Source organism: Triturus cristatus, chromosome 11, assembly GCF_964204655.1.
Source record: "Triturus cristatus chromosome 11, aTriCri1.1, whole genome shotgun sequence".
Classification (NCBI taxonomy): domain Eukaryota; kingdom Metazoa; phylum Chordata; class Amphibia; order Caudata; family Salamandridae; genus Triturus; species Triturus cristatus.
In genome coordinates this window covers 990,397,786-990,416,509 of record NC_140594.1, presented here as the reverse complement: position 1 = coordinate 990,416,509, position 18,724 = coordinate 990,397,786, and the positions used below count along the sequence as shown (strand labels likewise).

Below are 18,724 nucleotides of genomic sequence, written 5' to 3'. Positions count from 1 at the left end.
CCACATCGTGCATTCCACATCAAGATTTTCATTCAAGATCCCGGAAGAAGAAAGAAGAACAAATGATGTTATATGAACAGATCAATGGATTGATGAAGATTGATATCTCTTAACGGGCAAGTAGGGGACAAGGAGGGAATGTGGAAATATGGATTTTTCTGATCAGTTATGTCCCCTATCTTGGACCCCAACGGTTTCATGTATGAATCACAAGTACATGTATGTTCCCTCCAGTTCCAGTTATGAAGACGCAAACACATGTGCGTCCACCGTCAACATGTCCTCTGTCAGATCCGCCATGAATAGGCCGGATATTCCATTCCTAAGTATGAAAGGCCACCGGCTTTATATGGTTCACTTATGCCATTTTACAGTCCAGGCAAGTAGGCCCTGATTCTGTCATCAAACTCTTCTTGCCTTCTGCCTCTGAAAGCTCCAGTCTGAGCCTGCATCTGTGACCATGAACTTTGTCTCATTCTCTGCGCGGCTCACGAAGCCTGACATCAGCCTATTCTCTGCCAAGAACTGTATTTCACCTTCGAGTTATCTGCTTCCCCCTCAGCCGATGCATTCCTGCCTAGTAGTTTAAGTAAACATTCTTTCCAGTTACCGAGCAAAAGGCCCGACTTCTCTGTCTTTATGCAAGTAATTCATAGTCCTGTTACCATGGAATATTCCTACCCCCTCGCATTTAGTATAGACACTTAGACGCTTGTACACGCACGCACAGTCAGTATAGAATAGATTCTGTCCGAGAGTCCTTCTTTTATGGATAACATAGTTCTTTAAACATAGGATGTTAGATATGATTTGGGATTAGGTTGACTTGACCCCCCAGACTTTTCGTCTCCACATGTAGAGCCAAATGTCAAGTCCCCTTCACCCTCTAGTTGCGCGTCAATCACACGTCATGCTGCTGCGCGCGCATCTCTGCCAAGTATTTCTGCTGACATTGCGAAATCATCTCCAGGTATCCACCCACACATGACAAATTACCCATTATCATCAAGTGGACGCCCACATGGACGCCCACCTTCACGCCTACTTACACGCCCACATGCTCTTATCTCATTCTCTCTTGCTCTTTTGCTTACGTACAATTGAGAAATGTATATATACTGTACTCTGTGAATAATGTTTTGAGAATATTGAGAATACTTTTGAGCCCCTTTCCAGATCCAATTTTGGTGATGGAAATATTCTCCCTTTGACTCGAGTTAATGGAATAAATCCCTTTATGAACCTGATACCACAGACTCAGCCTCTTGCTTTATGCATGATCTTATTTATATACTTAAAAGTCTGAGAGCGTAATATTTTATTTACCACAGAACAGCCAGAAAACAGTAACGTATGTGGGGTATGTACATTTGCAATAAGCAGTAGTAATGGGGCGTAGTTATCCTTGGTGCAGCAGGTGCAGTGCACCGGGTCCAGGAGCTCTGAGGGGCCCATTGAACCGTGATAATTGCTGTATTTTACTATAGCAGCCAAAGGGGCCATTTTCCTTGCTTGCACCAGGGCCCATGGCAGGCGGACGGGGCGGGGATGTAGAGAGCGCATGACACTCCAAGCTCACCTGACCCTCTGTCTGTGATAAGAATTCGACATAGTGAGCACATTAGCAGTGCAGCTGATGGGTGCTGCACACTTGACGTGAGCAGCACTGCAACGCAGCGGACCATGGGAAGTCAGTATTTGCAGACATGAACACAGTGAGCGAAGTCAGGGCGCGGTGAGTAGGTGAGCCTTCAGGCCTTTGCAGATCTGCAATGAGGAGTCAGGGCTTATAGGGTTTGGAAGAGCATCCCGTGTCCTATGCACATCGTTCGCTTGATCTTTTGTTAAGTGAGCGAGAGTCCAGTGTTAACCGCTTTGGGGAGTTTAGAACAGGAGCAGTATTCCAGTGGCAGTGATCAGCCTGGCTGCGGAGTGGAGGACGGCTCTGAGAGGGTTCGGGCTGGACTTAAGTATTCCGAGATGATAGGGTACTATTGGCGGCGGGAGGATGTATGACGTTACAACGCACACTTTTACAACGCATGCACTTACAACGCATTTTTTACAACGCATAATCCATTACAACGCATGACATTACAACGCATGACACTACAACGCATTTTTAAAAAATACCTTTACAACGCATTACCATTACAACGCATACTACCTTTACAACGCATACCATTACAACGCATAATATTAAATTACATTTAAGGTAAGTATTAGATAGTATAGGGGTAAAAATTACTATTCTAACTCCAGGGGGTGCAACAGTAGGGTAAGTGTTGGATAGTGTAGGGGTAAAAATTACTATTCTAACTCCAGGGGGTGCAACAGTAGGGTAAGTGTTGGATAGTGTAGGGGTAAAAATTACTATTCTAACTCCAGGGGGTGCATCAGTAGGGTAAGTGTTGGATAGTATAGGGGTAAAAATTACTATTCTAACTCCAGGGGGTGCATCAGTAGGGTAAGTGTTGGATAGTATAGGGGTAAAAATTACTATTCTAACTCCAGGGGGTGCATCAGTAGGGTAAGTGTTGGATAGTATAGGGGTACAAATTACTATTCTAACTCCAGGGGGTGCAACAGTAGGGTAAGTGTTGGATAGTATAGGGGTAAAAATTACTATTCTAACTCCAGGGGGTGCATCAGTAGGGTAAGTGTTGGATAGTATAGGGGTAAAAATTACTATTCTAACTCCAGGGGGTGCATCAGTAGGGTAAGTGTTGGATAGTATAGGGGTAAAAATTACTATTCTAACTCCAGGGGGTGCATCAGTAGGGTAAGTGTTGGATAGTATAGTGTAATATTATGCGTTGTAATGGTATGCGTTGTAATGGTAGTATGCGTTGTAATGGAATGCGTTGTAAAGGTAGTTTTTAAAAATGCGTTGTAGTGTCATGCGTTGTAATGTCATGCGTTGTAATGGATTATGCGTTGTAAAAAATGCGTTGTAATGGTAGTGCGTTGTAAAAGTTGCGTTGTAAAGGTTGTTCCCCGCGGCGGGAGGATATTGGTGAAGGTGTGCTATTGGTGGTTGTGGTACTGGTGTTTGTGGTACTGGGGCTTTGAATTAAAAAAACACTTAGGTGGACATGTTGGTGTCATGCTTACATTTAAGTTATGAAAAATCATTTTAAAAAGCCTGCTGCAGTAAAGATTGCTTTGGCTGTATACAGTTAAGGTATTCACAAAAAAAATGCATGTGACAAAATGTTAAAAGGTTGAGAGTACATTTCAAATGTAAAATAGTCTCTCATGCAATGATTGCAAAAACTCCATAGGAAGCATTGCTTAATTTGAGCCGGTGGTTTCCGTGCTCTGCACTGGCACTTCATTGTCAACACTGGTGCTTTTGACAGTCTGTCACATGGTGGCGCTGTCCGTCAAATTTACAGAAGAGCACAAAAACAGTTGCTTATTAATTCAATATACATTAAAATGAGGAATGCCTGCCACCCAGGCCATTCTTATAACATTAGGGGCATGGAATAGTCTAACTGTCACACTTGTAGCAGTGTGCTGGTTAGTAATTGTCTTGGTACTGTCATTACAGGCGCTGGCAAGGGCCATGAGTGGAGCAAGCTGCAGCGACCTCCTGAATAGGGCCCTGAGACTTATTTTGATACAAATTAAGCACTGACTGAAAGTGGAAGGATACACCCAAACTGCCAATAGCAAGACCGTGAGAGAAACGCTCCGCCGGACTGATTAAGATGTGATTGACAGTTCCTGAAGTGAATGGCTGACAGATACTATCCCAGATGAGCTAACGGCTGAAGGGGGTTCTGATGCAACGCCCCTCTGTGCGCGCTGTAAGCAGTCGGTGGGGTGCTGAGTAATGTATCCTCTCGCCTCAGCCCGGACTCTATAATGCAGTACTCGCCGAGGACGGGATCTTCAGCGTGCCCACTACAGTACAAGGGGGTCTGCAGCAATGTCAGAATATACTGGACAATGTTGTGATTGACACACCACCTACAGGCGGGTTAGTAGGAAGTCTAGATTAGGTATGGGGGGTTGGGAGGACGAAGGCCCAGTGGTCACCGTCACTGCCATCCTGAGGCGTTATATCAACTGGCGCCAGTTTCGGTGGTGCCAGGCAGTTAATGCCCGGAAGAGCACCGACACTCTGCCCCCATTCCTCTTTCCAGGGTCCACAGCCCCTGATGGGTGACCCACGGTTATTGGCGGTGCAGGCTGGAAGCTCTTGGGGTGCAGCCTTTCCACTGTGGTCCATCTTCCAAATCTCCACCGTGTAAATCCGTGGGGGCGAGCCATAGACACTTAGAGCGTCTGGAAGTGGTCCGACGGGCGCTACACCTGTCAGGTAGAAGACGTATAGGCCTGTAGACAGTGCAGCAGAAGTGGGCGGGTCTGATGCGCATAGGAGCAGGAGTGAAAGTCACATAGCGCTCGGCTTGCATCCAGCTCCCGCAGGAGGAGGTATCACAGTAACTCAGGAGGCAGCAGTGACCGGAGCAGCAGGAAATCTGTCCCCAGAAGCAGAGCCAGACCGACGTTTCCGCAGAAGGTGAACCCACTGCTTTAAATGGGCCGGTACAGTCCGGTACTGAGTACCGACACTTTTCTATTTTGAGAGGGAGAGTGCCTGCACTCAGTGGCTTAACGAATATTGAGCCCCCCCCCCCCCCCACCCAAGGTACGTGCGGGGCCCCCTCTGGACTCTATCAGGAGCTCTCTGGCCGAAGTGCTGTGCTGAGGGGGCCCTGGAGCTTGGGGGACAACCCCCCCCACACACATACTGGGGGCTACCGGGGCCTGTGTTACGCCTCTACCTGCACTTCTCTAGAGAGAAGTAATACTTTGAACAGGAGAGTACCTGCGCTTCTCAGAAACAAGCACGTACTCTGATACAGAGTACCTGCACTTCTATTTTTCCAATTCGGGCACTGGGTGAACCACTGCAGTAACCGAGGTTACGAGAATTGTTCACAGTCCATGAGTGCGTGGCTGAGGAAAGGGTCGTTTCTTCTTTTTGCCCTCGTCGTTTTTTAATTTTTTTATTTATTAACCGAAACTGCTCATTTATGTTCGGGCATGGCTGTTTTTCCAGCCAGAAGGGTGCGGCAGCAAGAGTTCTTTGCTTATCACTGAAGTGTGTCGCTCTGCGCTTCTCCGAGGCGCGTCACTGGCCGTCCCATTTTCTGTCTTTATTTTACATTAGTGTCTACGTATGAGACCAGATTAGATCTTTAACCTTTCTTTTTTTTTGCAAGACGCCTGTGTTTCATATTCATTCAGTCGAATTGAAGGGGAGGCCGGGTGACAGCGACAGCAAATCACATTGAAGCAAGGAGTGTAACTTTCTGTAAGTCCCGCCTACCGAACATATCTGACACCTGGATCTTTATAATCTGGGAAACTGTGAGCCAGGCCCGCCTTCTTACTTCACAGTGCGGTCCATACATTGAACGACTTTGTAGAGACCTTGCTATGTCGCTGTCTCCTGATTCAGTGGCCTGACATACATATTCAAACCCATTCATAACCTTTAGATCTGGCCATCTCGGCAAGTCCCAGCTACAATAAGCTCATTGGCCCTTTATTCACCCCGTTTATTTGTGAGTTACTATTAACTGCACTGGCAGCAGATGTGCTATGCAAACCCCACTAATGTATGGCTCATTGTGCATCTTTGAGCTTGTAACGATGTAGGGAAGAAAGACCCTGCACTGAGAGGTATCCTGTCTTCTTTCAAGTGTTCGGGCTTGATGTTGTACCCCCCCCCCCTTCCTCCCCCCCATGTCCTCGTCATCTGCAAGACCACTGGTAGTGCTCCAGTGTTTTGGTTACTCCAACAGCAGAACACTGGATCTGCTGGGTTTTTTTTTTGGGGGGGGGGGGGGGGCACGCAACGTGTACACCCAGCCTTAATGGGAGAAACTGCCCCTCCTTATCAAGATATGAATCTGATTTTTGCCTGCGGTTTAATAATATGCAGAGCACCTTACCTGTACCCCGGGGAGAGACGTTTACAGACCCGCTCTTAGAAAATCCATAAAGACCTTTTTGTTTCTCCTGATTGTGTTTTGTGCACTTTTTGTGAGGGCGTCCACGAGGACACAGAGCCTGGAACAACAGATGGGGGTTTCCCCGCAGGTTACACACCACCATTTATCATCATTGTGTAACAATGATTCTGTCTTGTAGTTCTTACTCTATCAATTTGAGTTTACCAAGAACATCTTTCTTTTGTAGTATGCACATTTTCATTTTACATGTGTATCATTTTCTATGTTGCACCGCAGATCAGTCTACATGGGAACCTTGGTAACCAAACTAAAGTAGTATCATTGTCTACACGAGATGTCCTGTCACTTGTCATGATGTTGTTATATATAATTTCATGAATAATAAGTATACTAATCACCGTTTGAATGGGGTTACAAAATACTTTAAAACATAAAAAAATATTAAAAAGTGTGGTGGATTACTGCAACTCTCCCGAACAAAGAATGACCCTACGGGCAGGACCACAAAGTTGGTAACAGTTTCCCCCTTCAGTTTGCCTTCATCCGAGTGAATAGGACAACCTGCATTACCGCTTTATCCGTCTTCCTCGGCTCAGTCCTTATCATCATGTGGGAAGCACACATTGGTTTTCCTATGAATAACCTAATTTCTCTTGGCCTCACAACCCGCATCCATCCCACTGGCCAGACTCTGGTCCTAAGATACCATATGGAGAAGAAACATATGCCAGAGCAATTGTTTTGTACCTGGCAACAGTGAGATTGCTTAAATTCTTTAATTTATTTTTGTAGTTAACAGATGCACAGTCCATGAAGGTAAGAAGGCTACAGTTTCTTTTTTGTTTAAAATTAATATTCATGTGAATAGTGTTCCGCTACGTTTGGCTTAGTAGTGGGGGTGGGTTAAATCCAGGTTTGTGGAAATAAGCAGACAAAAGAGACTGGCTATGAGAAACCTTAATTTAGCTTCAGCTGAAGCCTAATGGAATTTTCCATCTGTAGTTGAAAAGTCATGTTATGATTAATTCATCAAAAACTCTGTTTGCCCTGGTGTCATCTCGCCAAGAGAGAATTAAAAAAAACGAAGACATTTTATGCGTGGAGGGAAGAGGTCATGAATAGACATCACGATCAATGATTTTGCAAATCATTGACTGGGGAATTATTCTTGAAATAGAGTACATACTGTATTCCACTAAAGCATTCTAGGAGGATAACCCTATATTTGTCAGGAACTTGGGAAGGTAATTGTCATCTACAGTGCTACGCAGGCAGAGCATCCGATTTCTTTTTGGAATATCCATGTAGTGTTGCAGCCCAAACATAAACGGGCCGCCTGGTTGGCCACAACCACCCCGGTGTAGGGGAAAAGTGCATGGGAACATGTGCTGTATATAGTAATTTGGGGTGAGATTTTACCTCTGGCAGATTATGCATGTGTTGTCTTTTACAAGAGTGAACCGCAGCAGCCTTGACATAGTCATCCAAATGTAGGACCATGACATATCTGATAGTTGCTTTTGAAGTCTCTCCAGCAGATCACGCGGTCACATTTTATTTGCTCTGGTAGACTTTCAAGGGGATGTATGTATCATGAAAGGGAACTGCATGTGGGAAGGTTTGTAAGCATCTTCTTCTCTTTGGTAAAGTGGTCAAAATGTAGACACAATTTTATTAATTTGGTCATTTGTTATCCAATGGCGATTTGGACAGTATTGGAATCATTCTCGACTATGGAAATGAAACTCCTTCCAGATAGTTCTCAAAATGACTTGGCTGCCTTCTAACATTTATGAGGTTTCTTCCCTGACCAGAAGTCTGGATGATTTAAAATCTGAAGACCACTGTCATGGATATGTGGGGTAAGAGTGGGTCAAAGCAATGTAAGTTCAGAATGCAAAGAATACCTAACAAGTGGTTGATCGCATTTTATCTGGACGCGTATGGCAGAGGGTAAACAACGTTTACCACAAATATTTTTCCCCGCAGGGAATCACAACGCGGTCGTTACAACGACCGCGTTGTGATTCCGCATACAATTACTCCAGAAGTCGGAACAACGACTTGCGGAGGGGGGGGGGGAGGTGTTGGATTTAAAATCCAACACCTTCCCTATTGTCCGCACAGACTGGAGTTGGAATAGTAAATTATACTATTCCAACATCCAGCGCCCCCCCTCCGCAAGTCGTTGTTTCGACTTGCGGAATAATGGTATGCGGAATCACAACGCAGTCGTTGTAACGACCGCGTTGTGATTCCCTGCGGGGAAAAAGAATGCGGGATAACAACACACATTCATGGCAGAAAGCATATTTCCATAAGGATCCAGACCATCTGAAGTGTCCTGTCAATCATTTTTGGGAGAACTGAGTGACCAGCTTATATCACGTAAATTGTGGACTGACATCAGAAACGCTTAACTTTTAATTTTAACACAGGTAACTCTTTCATGAGCTCCATCTTATGTCTGATATAATTGAATTTTCATTCCTTGGTTGTCATTAAACAGAGCTGAACCCCAGCTTTTGTGGGTGAAAGATTAAGAAACACCACGGAATGTAGTTGGAATGTTTAGCAGGTTAATAGGCGTTTCCTATTAAGGAGGTTGGAGCAGGTGGTTCTAAACTTTCAAAGATAGCTTCTATCCATATTTCAGTGTAACTGGCCTTTGGGTGGTGTGTTTTTGTGAAGCTAATGTTTGGTGCTTTCAGAAGTAGGTTCAGAACATTGACTCACTTCGCCTGTCTCCTCCGGAAGGCTGTGGCTTCAGACCGAGATTTGTTATAACATTCCCCCAACCCTGTGTGTTAAGGTGCCCTAATGCAGCCCCGTTTGCGGTGCTGACTGCCTGCAGAAAGTTCTGAACCCATAGTGTGGGATAGGCATGAGAAAGCAGTGGACAGCTTACCACTGGGAAGGGAGTTGCTGGAGTGCTACCAGGGTAATCTGTGCCTTGTGAGATAGTTTAAAGCCATGTAGCCAGTATTTCCAGCCAGGCTTTCTCTTGTTATGCTCTTGGCAGCGGCAACTGTCATAAACAAAGGGTGGTGGGGTGGGTGGCGTTGTGCGGGAGGCGTCGTGGGAAGGGGATTAGAAATACAATATATAAAAAAAAGTACCTTTTGCCGCCGGCCGCATCCAGTGTTGCGTCGTCGCGCCACCTCTCCTCTTCCTGCCTGGTCCCAGCAGCACCTTGGACAGACTCCCTGTCCAATCCCTGCTCGGCAAAGCAGTGCGGGGATTGGTCTGAGCGGGCAGGACAGACTCCCTGCTCAGACCAGGGAGACTGTGGGGTTTCCTCAGTCCAGCTGCTCAATGCAGCTGGGCTGGAGAAAACATAAGTGCGCATGTGTGTTTTGGTTGGCCTGAGACTGCAGGCCAAACACTCATAAGCACTTAAGGAGTAAAGTGCACGTAGCACTCCTCCCCCCCCCCCCATGCCTCAGCCCCACCTCTCCCAACAGCGCTGGCTAAGATCTGGCAAATGCAAAATAAAATGATGCAAGAACATTGTTTTATTTCACATTTTCTGGCTTGGAGCCAGGCAGTGGGTCGACGCTCCTTCACATAGCGGAGGAGCCGCCACTGGTTCTTGGTGTTGAAAGTTATTCAAGGCCGATGAATTCCTGAACTAAGGTGCAGCCCCAGTGGACCAACCTGTTGCACCAGTAAGGGATCTGAAGACAGCTTCTAAAATGCTGTAAAAAACATTTTGTCGTTGAATTATTTTTGCCTATTTCAGTAGCCTTTAGTAATATCAGGCATGTTTATGAGTATTGATAAAGCATAATCTAGTGCACCACCTCACTCTAATGCTACTTAAAGGTAGTTTTGAAACCCTCCAATACAAGTGCAGTGCCATTTTAAGTTCAATGAAATTTTATTAAGGAATGAAAAAGGGAGAATCAATACACAGTATCAGCTATGAAGGGGAGGGAGGAGGGAAGAGGGGGAGGAAGGGGAGGAAGGGATAAGAAATGCAAAATGTAAGAGAGAAGAAAAATACAATAAAGCAGTAATCATGGGCATTAGAAAAAGAATCATAAAAGGTATAACAGTTATAAGTTAAACAACAAATCGCTAGAAGAATAAAAACAAAACAGTATGCTAGAAAAACGTGAATGTGGAAAGGGTATCATGGGGGTTTAGGAACTTCTTGTTGAACAGGCATTGGACGAAAAGAGCGGGCAACACAGTTATTTAAATACAGCGTAATGGGGAGCCATAAGTCTGCACGTTTAGCTGCTAATTGAACAGGAAAAACAAAGGCAGTATCAAGTCTATGGTTGTGGCAAACATTATACCACCACACTTTGAGGGAAACATTGGATGCATTTTTACAATTAACAGTAATCTGTTGAAAAGCCACAGCCAATAATAAATCAACAATGCGAACATGCATATCTACATTATCCCAGCTAGAAGATAAGCTACCTAAGAAGAGATGAGGGAGAGAAAAAGGAATACAAGTATGGAAAATAACATTAACTTGAGCCCACACCTGTAACCAAAAGTCATGCACATGTTTACAAAGAAATAGCATGTGGAGTAAGGTAGCATTAGGGGTACCACACGACCAGCATATATCTGGGGTATTTGGAAAACGCTTGTTTAATGTAGAAGGCGTAAGAAGTAATCTGTTATAAATAAAAAATAAGGATTGTGTCAGGGAGGCCGCTCTGGAGGTTTTACGGAGTTTTGCCCATATCTTATCCCATAGAGATATCGGCCAATTTATTCCGAGATCTGATTCCCATTGATGTTCAACCTTGGATTTAGGTCTAGGCAACTCATGCGTGTGGAGGTATTTATAGATAAGAGATGCCTTGGGGGTGTTACGTAGGAGAGAGTGAAGTTGAGAGATAGGGACGTGTGAAACAAGGGGAGGCGAAGAGTTCGAAATCCGCTCATAAGTCTCGAGAACAGCAGCTTTGAGTAAAAGATACTTGGGGAGAGAGGATAAGGGTAAACCAAAAGAATAACAGAGATCAGGAAAATAGAAAAAGGTGGGGCCAGAAAAAAGTTGCGAGATCCAAATCAAACCTCGGGTTCTCCAAGATTTCCAGTAAAAGGGCTTACGACTAATTAAGAGATATTTATTATGCCAAATGGTGGAGGAGAGGAAATCGTCAATGGTCAGAGGGGGATCAGGGGCAGCAGACAATAAGAGCTTGAGGGTGTACTTGTGGATAGGAGTGGGAAGCGAAGAGGGTTTACGGGAGAAAGCAAGATACTCTGCAAAAGAAAATGGAGAGAGGAGATTACGTTCAACCTTAATCCACAAAGGACAGGGGGAGGTGGGATCTTGCAGCCAGAGGGAAGCTTGACGTAACAAAAAGGGCTTCTGATATGCAGGAAAGTCAGGAAAGTTGACACCACCTTCAGAAGCAGGGCGAATTAGTTTGGCAAGAGACATTCTGGATTTTTTTGAGTTCCATAAAAATGAGGATAATATTGAGTTAATCTTTTTAAAGAACCGCGATGGGATTGATACTGGAATGTTGGACAATGTATAAAGAATAATGGGGGAAATCATCATTTTAATAGTCTCCAGGCGACCCCACCAGGACAGGTATAAAGGATGCCACCTTGCAGTGAGGTCCGCAATCTTTTGTGCGCACTTGGACATGCATAAAGAGACAGTGTCTGGAATGGAGGAAGTGATATATAACCCCAGATATTTAATATGGGAGGGACACCAAGTAAACTGGGAGACACTAAATTCTTGTTTGAAAGTGAATTTGGTCAAGGGTAGGATCTCACATTTATCATGATTAAGCTTATATCCAGAAATAAAGAAATAGTTTCGAACTTCGTCCAGAAAAGCGGGGATGGATTCTGCAGGATTGGAAAGAAAAAGTAAAATATCATCTGCATAAGCAGCGAGCTTAATTTGAAAGTCTGCAATCTGGAATCCATGGATAGCGGGATTCTGACGTAGTTTGGACAAAAAAGGTTCTAAAGCAAGGTTAAAAAGAAAGGGGGAAAGGGGGCAACCCTGACGGACGCCTCTACCTAAATCAAAATAAGAAGAAATTTGACCATTCGCAAATACTGCAGCTCTAGGGTGTGAGTACAGCAGGGAGACTAAAGAAATAAATCTAGGTCCAAAGCCAAACCAAGTGAGGGTGTGAAAAAGATAGCGCCACTCAACCCGATCAAACGCCTTTTCGGCGTCAAGGGCAACCGCTGCAAGGGATTGCTGACAGCGGGAAGACTTTGACAATATATTAAATAGGAGTCTAGTGTTGTCCGTAATATGTCGGCCTTTAACAAATCCGGATTGCTCTTCACCTAGAAGATCAGGGAGAAGGTGATCCAGTCGAATCGCCAGTGCTTTAGCGAAAAGTTTGTAGTCAATATTGACTAAGGATATAGGCCTGTAATTTTTGCAATACTTAACGTCCTTCCCAGGTTTGGGTATCAAACAAATATGAGCATCTGAAAACGTCCCTGAGGAAGCACCTTGGGCAGTAAAGGTATGAAGAAGGGAATGCAATCGTGGAATCAACAACTTAGAAAAATGAAGGTAAAATTCAACGGTAAACCCGTCTGGGCCAGGAGCCTTGTTGAGTTTGAGAAGTTGCAAAGCAGTGAGCAATTCCTTTTGTGTAACGTCAGATTCTAAGGAGGAAAGGTCAAGGGGGAAATTGGCTGGTGTATGAATGGTAGAGAAAAAGCGGACAAGGGAACTGGGAGAGGGTTGAGTCTCAGGTGTGTACAGAGTCTCATAGAAACGTGAAAACTCAGCAAGAATGTCAGCATCTACATGTTTCAAATTATCATCAGAGTCATAAATAGATTCAATATTTAACTTATTATGCTTAATCTTCAAATAGTTAGCTAAGAGCTTCCCCGCTTTGTTCCTACCCCCATAAAATTTAGCAGTCGACTTCAGCAAATACAGGGAGGCATCTTCTGTAGATTTCTCATTAAATTTCATTTTTGCTGCAACAAGGGCTGTCAAGCTATCAGCAGAGTGGGAGGTGAAATATGCATGTTCCAATCTCTTAATATCTGAAAGGAGGCTTTTGGTGGACCATCGAGCAGTTTTACGTTTGTTCGCGACGTAACTAATGATAAAGTCACGTGCCGCTGCTTTAAAGGCATCCCAAATAGTATGTTCCGGAAGGGCGGCGTTATCATTAATCAAAAAAAAAATCGGCAAAAAAGGAGGTGAAGGTAGCTGTAAACTTGGAATCGGCAAGGAGGGAGTTATTAAAACGCCATCTTCTGGGACCGGCAATCTTAGGGAATACATCAACACATGTGAGAACAGGAGCATGATCTGAAAGCAATATCGGGCCAATTTCGGAGTGTAAAAGTGATTGAGCAAGTTTGTGGGAAACAAAGACATAATCTAATCGTGACTGGGAGCGGTGAGAGGGAGAATAGAAAGTGTACTCCCGTAGTTTTGGATTACATAGGCGCCAAGAGTCTACTAACTTATGTTGCGAAATAGCATGACTAAACAGCTTGTGAGGTTTGTTAGGAGTATAGGGGGTCTTGGATGTCCTATCAATAAAGGGATCCAGCGGTTGATTACAGTCTCCCGCCAGAATAAAATTGTGGTCCATAAATTTAGTTAGAAGTGGAGAGAAATTGGCCCAAATAGAAGGTTCACCCGTGGTTGGGCCATAAACGTTAAGGAGAGAGATTGGAACACCCCTGAGTGATAGCTTGGCATAAACCCACCTACCAAAAGCGTCAGATTCTTGGGTAAGAACCTGAAAGGGGAGAGATTTACGACAAAGGATTGCCACACCATTCCGTTTACCGTCACCCTGCTAGTAAAAGAGTTCGCCCACCCATCCACGTTTGAGCTTAACAGATTCTGTATCAGTTAAATGCGTTTCTTGGAGGAATGCAATGTCAACGTTCAATTTGGCTAGGTGTGACAAAATCCTTTGACGCTTAATCGGGGAATTAATACCCTTCACATTCCATGACAATATATTTAATGACATAAAAGTAATATTCCCACAAAAAATGTGGAAAACATGAGTAATGAATAAAAAACCCATGAAAAGAAGAGAAGACATAAAGAAAGAAGAGAAAATAGTGTAAAAATGTTGAAGAGAAGGAGGAAAAGAGGGCAAATAAGAGCATACTTGTTATCAAGAAAGGAAGAGTGTAAGGAAGGAATACAAAAATTTAAGCAGAAAGCCAAAAATAAGAAAACAGTTGAGAAACAAATGTATGTAAAGAGACAAGGGATACATCTCTTACACAAACAAAAGGTTCCGATCAGAGGTAGGAAGACAAGATGGATACAAATGGACAAAAATGAGAACAAGGGAAGAGAGAATAGGAAGAGACAGAAGGAAAGAACAGCGGATGCACGGGGAAGACAATTGAGGGAATAAAGAAAGAACATACCTACAGAGGAAGGGTGCGAGAAAGGGTGGGGGAGGGAAGGAACCACATGGGTGAGGCAGCACATCCACGAGCAACGAAGCAGGGACCGGGAGACACCATTGAACACGAAAAAATTCCTGTAAGACGAAAAAAGAAGAACAAAGAATTAAAACATACTAGGAGATTATGATGAGATCATGACTAACAAGTAGAACAGGGGACAACCATCATGCATAAACAATAGAACATCGGCAAAGTGGATATTTAGATAATCAGAAGAACTCAGGGTAACTGCAACCTAGCGAGAGTCTCTAAACAAGAACAAGATAGAGAGAGCCTTCAGATAGTCATAAAAGCACTAGTCAACCAGGAGCAGAGGATGATGGTCCGGAGACATCCATGGTAGATGATTTGTGCACATTGATGAAGCTTTGTAAGCGCACAGGGTCTTCATAGGTTGTAGTCTTATTATTATAGGTAACTTTGAATAAACATGGGTAATAAAGGCCGTATCGTGCCCCCATCGCGCGCAGATCTTCTCTTAGGCTCAGAAAAACCTTGCGACGATTGGCGGTGGCCTTAGCATAGTCCTGTGCAAAGAATAGGGATGAGCCAGACCAAGACAGATTCGGAGAGGATTTGGCCGCCATCAATACCATCAAGAGATCTGTATATTCCAAAAAGTAGATGATGACCCCTCTGGGTCTATGTGAGGAAGAAGCAGAAGAAGGTGGCCGACCCAGTCTGTGAGCACGCTGAATATTGAGAGCCTTGTCCTGTGGCAGATGCAGGAGCTTGGGAAGAAACGTCTTGAAGAAAGTGATTGGGTCAGACCCTTCGAGTCCTTCAACTAGGCCATAAATACGAAGATTGTTGCGTCTGTTTCTGTTTCCCAACTGCTCTACTTGTTGTTGGAGATCCGAGACTTGAGATTTCAGGTTCGAGACAACAGAGGATCTTTCTTTAAATGACTGAACAGATTTTTCGATTGATGTAACCCTCGTTTCCATTTGCGACCAATTGTCCGTGAGAACCTGGAGCTTACTGTTTGTCTCTTCCATGAAAGGTTCGCAAGGATCTTATTTCTTCTAACAATAATTCCATGGATACTGGACCAGAGTGCTTTGGGGGTGAGAGGGAGTCCGACTTAAGCCTCTTCGTGTTAGATTTAGAGTTATCCGGCGAGTGCCTGGAAGGATGCATTGGTGTAACAGAGCCAGACGAATTAAGAGAGTCTTCCAGTTGTGAAAGAGCAGAGAAAACCTTGGAGTTCTTCAAAATCTGAGGTTTGGGCGAGCGAGACGAATGCAACATTGACTTGAGTCTGCCCATATGACAAAGCCGTGAGATGGTTGACACGGTAAAGGTCACAAGAAGCTAAATCAAAGACAGCTCAAGAGAAAACACATCAGAAGTACGAGGGTGATAAGTACGTCAGGCAGGGAAAGCAACCATCTCCATAATACTCAGACGTAAGTAGTCGCCAGGGCTCATGAGGAAAAACAGAAGAGCCAACTGTGATGTTACCAGGATGTTATTAGTGTGGCATTGTATTGCAGAATGTAGGTATCAACGCATTGCGTAGTGCGAGGTATTCTCAAGCAAATTAGCGAGAGATGAAGCGAAATGTCCTCTCATATACCTCACAGAAGCTTACAATAACTAGTAACATTGACAATAGAGAAACAACCAGGCGTGCACTCGCGAGGAAGGCATGAGACAATCCTAGTAGGGCGTTGATAATATCATGGCTTGAAAAACAGCTCAGTGGTAAGTATAGGAAAGAAGGGCGCTTCGTGAAGGAGCATTGTTGAAATACTGTATGAGTGACAAGCGCTCCAAATAGAAGGCAGGCAGTGCAAAAATCGGTGTAGAGAGGAAAAGTAGTCAGGAAAGTGAATTGTGAGCCACAAGGAATGTATAATGTCGTGCGCTCACAGCACTGAGCTGATGAAGCAGTTACCTCAACATAGCACGCATCAATCTGCAGAGCTAAGATGGCCGCCGCAACGAGAGAATCCTGAGGGAGCTTACAAGCGGCAATTTCAGCGTCGCGGAGACATGAAAAGGCTTCAATCGACGTCGGGTGTGGTCAGGGCATAATCCGACGCTCCCTCATCCGTTCGCCTCCAGGAGTGGAAAGCAGGAACCGGCTGGTCTCACGGCGCCGCTCCGGAGCCTTACTCGGGCGCCGCCATCACTCGCGGGCGCCAAGCCACGCCCCCACAAGTGCAGTGCCATTATTTGCACTTTTTCCTAGGCGAGGGCAGTGCATAGAAAACTGGCAATGCTCTCATTTCTTAATATAGCAAGGTTGCTCTATGAAACAGAGTTAAGTTTCTTCAATGAATGTTGATTTGCAGAAATTATGTTATAATGCACAATGTTTCAGGAATGCTGTATGCAACATTTCTAATAATGATTTTTCATGTCCTTGTACGGCCTGAATCAGTTCAGGCCTAATGCCTCACTATATCCGTCTCCTGCACCTGTGACCACATTTGAGCATCAATTATTCATGAGAACAAAAAATACTCCTTGTTTTGGGGACCTTTCCCGTATTCATCTCTGACTAGGTTAATATCAGTTTTCCCCCTTTTGTCTTTGAGTCTTTCTCGTGCTGCATTCACCAATAGCTCATAGTCAGAAGCACCAGTAGCAAGTTTTAGAAGCTAATAAATTGACTGTCATTAATTTAGTAGGGCCCACAACTGTAACCTTTTCCTTGACATTTTTTTAATGAGATCACTTTGAATATATGGTTTTAGCAATTTCCACACACTCCATCCATCCCTTAAACACTCGTAACCAGTGGATTCTGAAGGGTGCCCTTGGGTCAATCTCGTTATCTTTCCAAGTGTTAGTCTGTTGTGGCACCCAGAGATTTGCTCCATTGTTTATAGTAAGGCTTCCAAGATGCCGTGTATTCATGTACTAAATCTACAGTAAATGAACTGATCTGTGTGTTTGGGTAGTGCCTAATTTTAGTCGGTGGTTCCAGGTGGGGGCCGCTGGCACTCTGTTTGGGACTTGCTTTTAATTTTCTTACTCTGACCCAGAACGAGATAGAGAAACGCAGTAATGGGTTAAGGGAGATTGAAAAAGATTGAAAAAAATAGTGCCAAAGGGAGAAAGCAGGGATTAAAATGATCCTCCGGCGATACAACATCTTGTGTTATTGTTGTTCTAATCCAAGATGTGTGACATTTTGTAATCGTAAAATGATCCACTAAGGACGGTGCCATTTCAGTTTGTCGGTTTAGAAGCAGTGACCGCAAAAGATGCAGCAAATTGTAGATGGCATGAGTGGCAAGCAGCAGAGTAGCAGTGTCGAGGGAGCTGCTGGATGCTCCTAATAGCTGCTGGATGCTCCTAATAAAAAAAAATAGAAAATGGAAAGCTAAAGGACTGATCCACTAACCTTGGCGCTGTAGCGCACTCATTTTCTGATGGATGTGCACATGTGATCAGGCAGGGTGCTATTACATGGGCTGATACATTCTTTACAGGTCCCATTTTAAATACTATCCAGATAGACCTTTACGGCTCCTTGCAAGCACGGCTCTGGACCAACTTGCCAAAATGAGCTACAAACACCAAACAGTATGTACACGCACCTCCAACGACTTAGCTGGAGATAATGTGCATTGGATATTGATCATTCCTGTCAGAGATTGCAGGATTATATCTACTTGTGAGTTCTGGGGCTCCCTTGCTGGTACAGAGCAGGAATATCGATGTATAAATATCGATATACATAAATATCGCCGCAAAAATATCTTGGGGACGAAATATCAACAACAAAAATATCGTTGACAAGAATATCGATTGTCAGGTAAGTAATATAGATTACAAAAATTTTGACGTGTTAAATATCGTTTACAAAAATATAGGTGTTAATAATATCGAATTATTAATAATATCATGTATTTTAGTGTTTTTAATGAGAATTTTTGTTATTTTATTATATGTGTTAACATTTTACTAGTTATTAATTTTTTTAAAGTTTAATTTTGCGTTTTTAGTTCTGTAGTGGGTTGTGGGTTTATAGGGGAACAGGGAGGGAAGTAATTTAATTATATAGCATTTATTGAATAATTAATATGTATAATTGTGATGTTATAGAGTTAAATGTGTTAATTAATAATTGTTTGATAGTTATTTGTTAATTAAATTCATTTAATCAATTAATAATTAATTATGTTAATTGTTTAATTAATTTTAGGTGTGTGTTGTGGTGTTTATAGGTGTAAATGGTGGGAAGGGTGGTAAGTAATTTATTTTTTATTGATTCATTATTTGTAATTAATTTCCATTAATTAATTAGTAATTATTAATTGTAATTGTGAAATTATTGTTAGGTGTTTGTT

General features: G+C 43.6%; 1 protein-coding gene across 1 annotated transcript in view; it reads left to right on the top strand.

Annotated features, from left to right (window-relative positions):
• The first annotated feature begins 4,442 nt into the window (after positions 1–4,442).
• Positions 4,443–18,724, top strand: part of LOC146785792 (von Willebrand factor A domain-containing protein 5A-like) — a 541,765-nt gene continuing 527,483 nt past the window's right edge. The window contains exon 1 of the mRNA XM_085635057.1: positions 4,443–4,534. The gene's annotated coding sequence lies outside the window, so the exon portion shown is untranslated. The remainder of the gene's footprint in view (positions 4,535–18,724) is intronic.